Source organism: Cryptomeria japonica, chromosome 10, assembly GCF_030272615.1.
Source record: "Cryptomeria japonica chromosome 10, Sugi_1.0, whole genome shotgun sequence".
In the NCBI taxonomy this organism is placed as follows: Eukaryota; Viridiplantae; Streptophyta; class Pinopsida; order Cupressales; family Cupressaceae; genus Cryptomeria; species Cryptomeria japonica.
In genome coordinates, this window is record NC_081414.1 from 24,273,724 (window position 1) to 24,279,723 (window position 6,000).

Sequence of the window (6,000 nt, forward strand, 5' to 3'; positions counted from 1 at the left end):
CTTAGAAAATTCAGTTTGATAGAAACATGTTTTGTTTTAGAATGTAATACCTGATTCTTAGATATATCAATTGTTGTAGTGTTATCACAATATATAGTAATAGGTTCCTTGCATTTTACCTTTACGTCTTTCAACATTTGTTTAAGCCATAGTACATGTGTACAGTTAGTTGTTGTTGCAACATATTCTGATTCTGCTGTTGATAAAGATGTACAACTTTGTTTCTTACTCAACCAAGAAACTAATCTCTTTCCAAGAAAGAATGTTCCGCCAGTGGTGCTTTTTCTATCATCCACATCTCCTGCCCAATTTGCATCTGTGTATGCACATAGATCAAAATTTTCATCTCTAGGATACCATAATCCAAGATTTGTAGTGCCTTGTAAGTACCGAAAAATCCTTTTTACTGTTGATTCATGATTTTCTCTAGGATTACTTTGAAATATAGAAACAATACATACTGCATTCATAATATCAGGTCTGGTTTGTGTCAAATAAAGTAAACCTCCTATCATAGATTTGTATCTAGTTGGATTAATAGGTGTAGATTCATCTCTTTGAGATAATTTGTCATTTGTAGTCATAGGTGTGCTTACTGGTTTAGAGTTCTCCATCCCAAATTTCTTTAGTAACTCTTTTAGGTATTTGGATTGACTTAAGAATATACCTTTGTCAGTATGTGAAATCTGCAAACCTAAAAAGAATTTTATTTCTCCAATCGTAGACATTTCAAATTCTTGTTGCATTTTAATAGAAAATTCCTTACATAATCCATCTTCTCCTCTAAAGATTATATCATCAACGAATACTTCTATAATCAAGATACCATCATTAGTTATTTTGTGATATAAATTATTGTCTGCATTTCCTTTAGTAAAACCAATCTTTAAAAGATACTTATCCAACCTTGCATACCAAGCTCTTGGGGCTTGTTTCAGTCCATACAGAGCTTTTCTTAACCTGCAAACCATATCATTGTCATTTGTCAAAGAAAATCCATCAGGTTGTTCAATATAGACTTCCTCTTCAAGATCTCCATTCACAAATGCACATTTAATATCCATTTGATAAACTTTGTAGTTCTTGTGAGCTGCAAAAGCCTCAATATAGACTTCCTCTTCAAGATCTCCATTCACAAATGCACATTTAATATCCATTTGATAAACTTTGTAGTTCTTGTGAGCTGCAAAAGCCAAGAATAATCTAACTGCCTCAATTCTAGCTACCGGTGCAAAGGTTTCATTGTAATCAACTCCTTCTTTCTGAGAATATCCCTTACACACTAGTCTTGCTTAATTTCTGACAACCTTACCATCTTCATTAAGTTTGTTTCTAACTACCCATTTGGTTCCAATTACATTTTTATCCCTAGGTCGGGGAACTAATGTCCAAGTATCATTTTTCTCAATTTGTTCTAATTCTTCTTCCATAGCTTTAATCCAAAATTTATCTTCACATGCCTCATTAACAGATGATGGTTCAATTTGAGAAATAAGACATACCTCTTCATTTGCCAATCTTCCTCTTGTCATAACTCCTTTAAATTTGTTTCTAATTATCTGATCTTCAGAATGATTCAATCTTACATATCGGGGTGTCTTAGTTTGTTGTTGTTCTTTAATTATTGTGGAATCCTCAGATGGTACCAAGGTAACTGGATCTTCGTTCTGTATCGGTGGATTTAGTGTAGGTTCATTTGTCACAATTTTTGTTGCCAGTTCAAAGTCTATATACCTTGAAGTTCCTCTGAATTGTTCATCAATTTTTACATTTGTACTCTCAACAATTTTCTGCAATCTCTTGTTAAAACATCTATATGCCTTGCTCTTAGATGAGTAACCAAGAAATATTCCTTCATCACTTATAGGATCAAATTTGTCAATATACTCATCTCTTCTAATATAACATTTACTTCCAAAAATTTTGAAATACTTAAGAGTAGGAGTATTACCAAACCATAGTTCATGAGGGGTCTTACCAGTTTCACCTTTTATGTGAACTTTGTTGAATGTATAGACCGTTGTGCTGACTGCTTCTCTACAATACACATGTGGTAAATTTTCTTCAAATAACATACTTCTTGTTGCATCCAAGATAGTTATGTTTTTCCTTTCAACAACTCCATTCTATTGTGGTGTCTGAGGTGCTGATAGCTATCTTGTGACTCCATTCACTTCACAGAATATATTAAAGTCCTTAGATGTGAATTCTCCTCCTTGATCTGATCTTAAACATTTGATTTTCTTACCGGTTTCATTTTCAACCATTGCTTTGAACAGTTTGAACTTTCCAAGTGCTTCTGATTTTTCTCTAAGAAAAGTAACCCAACACATTCTAGAATAATCATCAATAATTAGCATGAAATATCTATCACCTAGTAAGCTTCTAGTTCTAGTTGGACCACATAAATCAGTGTGAATCAAATCAAGAGCATTATTGGATTTTTCTGGAATACTTTTGAAACTAGCTCTAACTTGTTTTCCAAATTGACATTCCTTACAAATTGTGTTCTGAGGTTTGACAATTTTAGGTAGATCTCTAACTGCCTTAGAAGTACTGATCTTCACCATGCAATCAAAGTTTACATGACAGAGTCTCTTATGCCATAACCAACTCTCATCTATATGTGCAATCAAGCATGTCTTTTCACTGTTATTCAAATGAAAGATATTACCTCTAGTTTGATTACGTGTTGCAATTTCCAAACCAGTTCTATTCATGATTTTGCATTTTCCATTCTTAAATTGTAACTGAAATTCTTTCTCAACCAATTGACCAACACTCAAAAGATTATGTTTTAATTCTTCAACATAGTAGACATTGTCAGTGTTATGCTTACCACCAAGAGATATTGTACCCTTACCTTTGATTGAACAGGCTTTGTCATCTCCAAATCTTACTAAACCTCCATTGTATTCTTGAAAGTTCAAGAATTTACCTTTGTCTCCTGTCATATGATGTGAGCATCCTGAGTCAATGATCCATTCATCCTTTACTTCAACTTTAGCTGCTAGGGCTTGTTCTACCGGTTGAGCAGTAGGTGCTGGTTGATCTTCTGTTATAGAAACAAAAACCCATCCATTGTCTACCGGATCCTCATCAGAATCATTAGTCACACCTTCATCAACAATGTAACAAGATTTGTCTTTGTTCTTCTTAAATATGTATCTCTGATATTCAGGATTAGGCTTGTATGTCCTTCTAGCTTCTTCTCTTAGTCTAGTATGTTTATCAGGGCATCTTGAAGCCATATGACCAATCTTATTGCAGTTAAGACATTTAAAGGGTGCTTTACCTTCATACTTACTTCCAACTGGACCTTTAGGCATTTTCCTTGCAAATAGTGCTTCAAGTTCTTCAAGTTCTTCATTCTCCTTCCTAGTTTCTTCAAGTTCTCTTGCATAAAAGGCTTTCCAATCTGATTTATCAAATGATGGAGCAGATGATGTTGATACTTTAAAGGCCAAATCTATCTTTATAGTAGCAACAGGACCAAATTCCTCAATTTCAAAATCTGAAAGTTTTCCAATCAACGTATCCCTAGTTACTGATGTATTAGGCATTGTTCTCAACTCATTTATAGCATTAACCTTCATTTTATATGCCGATGGCAATCCTTTTAAAACTTTTGAAACAATTTCATCCTCACTCAAGGTTCCTCCACAACATTTAATACCCAAAACAATTTCTTTTACTCTTTCCATAAAAGCAGAAATCCTTTCATCTTCTTCCATTTTCAAATGTTCATACTTGACCCGGAAGCTCTCAAGTTTTGCAATTTTGACTGTGGAATCTCCTTCATTCAGTGTTTCCAAATGATCCCAAATACCTTTAGCAGTAGACCTATCTGATAATCCCATGATTTGTTGATCTAATAATGCACTTAAAAGTGCTTCTCTTGCTTTGCAATCATTCTCCTCATCTTTAGCTAAGGTAGTTGGACTGGGCTGACCAGCTACAGCAGCAGTATAACCTTTCTTTGTAACTTCCTAGATGTCTTTACCAATGCAATTTAGATGTGTCTCCATCCTGATCTTCCATATGCCATAGTTGGTTCCATCAAGTTTAGGATTGTCCTTCCTGGAATAATTAGTAGACATTGGATCTCCTCAAGTTGTTAAACTTCTGCAAAAAGAGGACTAAGCTCTAATACCAATTGTTAGGTCTCAGAGACAACTGAGAGGGGGGGGTGAATCAGTTGTCAAACAAATTCAAATAAAAAACAACTTAACCAACTTAATGCTTAATACCGGTAAACTAGTTAAGTATGTCAGTAGACAGTGCTAACAGTTAATTGCTATACCGGTAAAGATTAATGCGTGAAACATAAACACAAAGTCATCCACAACACATGACACCAATATTTGTACGTGGAAACCCTGTAAGGAGAAAAACCACGGTGGGAAACCTTACCCACAATCAGATGATACTACTGCAAATAGTAAGTATACATAAATGGGGTCTGCACATGCAGAAAGGTCAACAGCCTAGAGATCACTGCTCAATCACAAAAAGGGAGTCACACTGACTACAATTGGATGGTTAAATCCAATAAGAATGTACTGCACAAGATAGCAACTTCATATGATGGATTCAGTACCGATGTAATACTGATATGCTTTCACAAAAACCTAGCTTCACCTTCAAATGATGTCTTCATGTATAGCTCTGCTTAATCTCGCATATATCTTCACACAATTCTTTTTCACATTCCACATTCGATCTTACAAATAAGATCTTACATTTATACCATAACCTAAGACCAATTTTAGTAGGTCGACTCTACAAGATATTACAATAAAAACATTTTACAAACAATATAATATCCGTTGCAATAACTGATTAAACATGTCGGCTTAATGCATTTACAATAATAATTAATCATCTCCATAGCGTGCCATGCTGATCTGGAAAAGATAAACCTGTCGGTGTAACCCTAGGTAACCCTGGACCTATTTGTTGGTAAAAGCAAATATGCAAATATGAATATACCAATGATTAATTCTTCAAAACAAAGTGTCCACACGATGTCTTCGACATTACCAGGTGTCTTCCATATCATTCCAAGTGTCGACGATCATTATATCCTGTCGGTGAACCATATACCAGTAACTGTGCAATAGTTACTTGCTTGCCGGTGAATGTTGTTGTATCTCCAAAGTGCTAGTGTTTTAGTAAGTGTTGACATCAATGACAAAACCATACCAAAATACCAACATTTGTTTCTACAATGAGATATCTTTGCATCTCGGTTCCTTATACCCTGATGTGCTAAAGCTTCATTGTTCAATAATAAGGCTCAGTGATGAATATATATTGACGCAATAAAATATGTGACACAAGTTCGTGATTCATTCAATTTCATTCTCATCTCATTTGCTTATTGATAGTTTGTTGATTTCTCATCTTCTCTCTAAATCGTATATTCTTTCTAAACATTCTTTTATCATCATCTCTTTCTAAATCATATTCTATCATCTAACATCAATCTATTTCATTCTAAGGTTCATTCTCTCATATTTTATCTCAATATCATCTTCACATCACCTATCTCTATCTCTAATCAACTAGCCATTTTTCTTTTTTCGATAGATCATTCATGTATTTAATGCACAAACAGGGGGCATTACACCCTAAGTATAACTGGGGCATACTGGGGCAGAATTTTATTTAATTTTCTTTGAAACAATGTCATTTCGACATTGTCTCAAAGAGGGGCAAATGTAGACACCTAAAAATGTCTCATTGATAATGTACTAATTATTCGTCTAATTGATTAAATAATTCTTTAATTATTTAATTAAGTTAATTAATCTTATTCTTCTAATTTCATATTTCCTCATAATCTTACTAATTATTCTATTTTCTATTTCTATCATCATTTAATCATTCTAATCATTTTCTAAATATTAATTAAATATTTATTATTTAATTAATTATGGTTAATTCCCCAATTTAAATAATCTTTATTATTTAAATAAATTAATTATTCTACTTTCC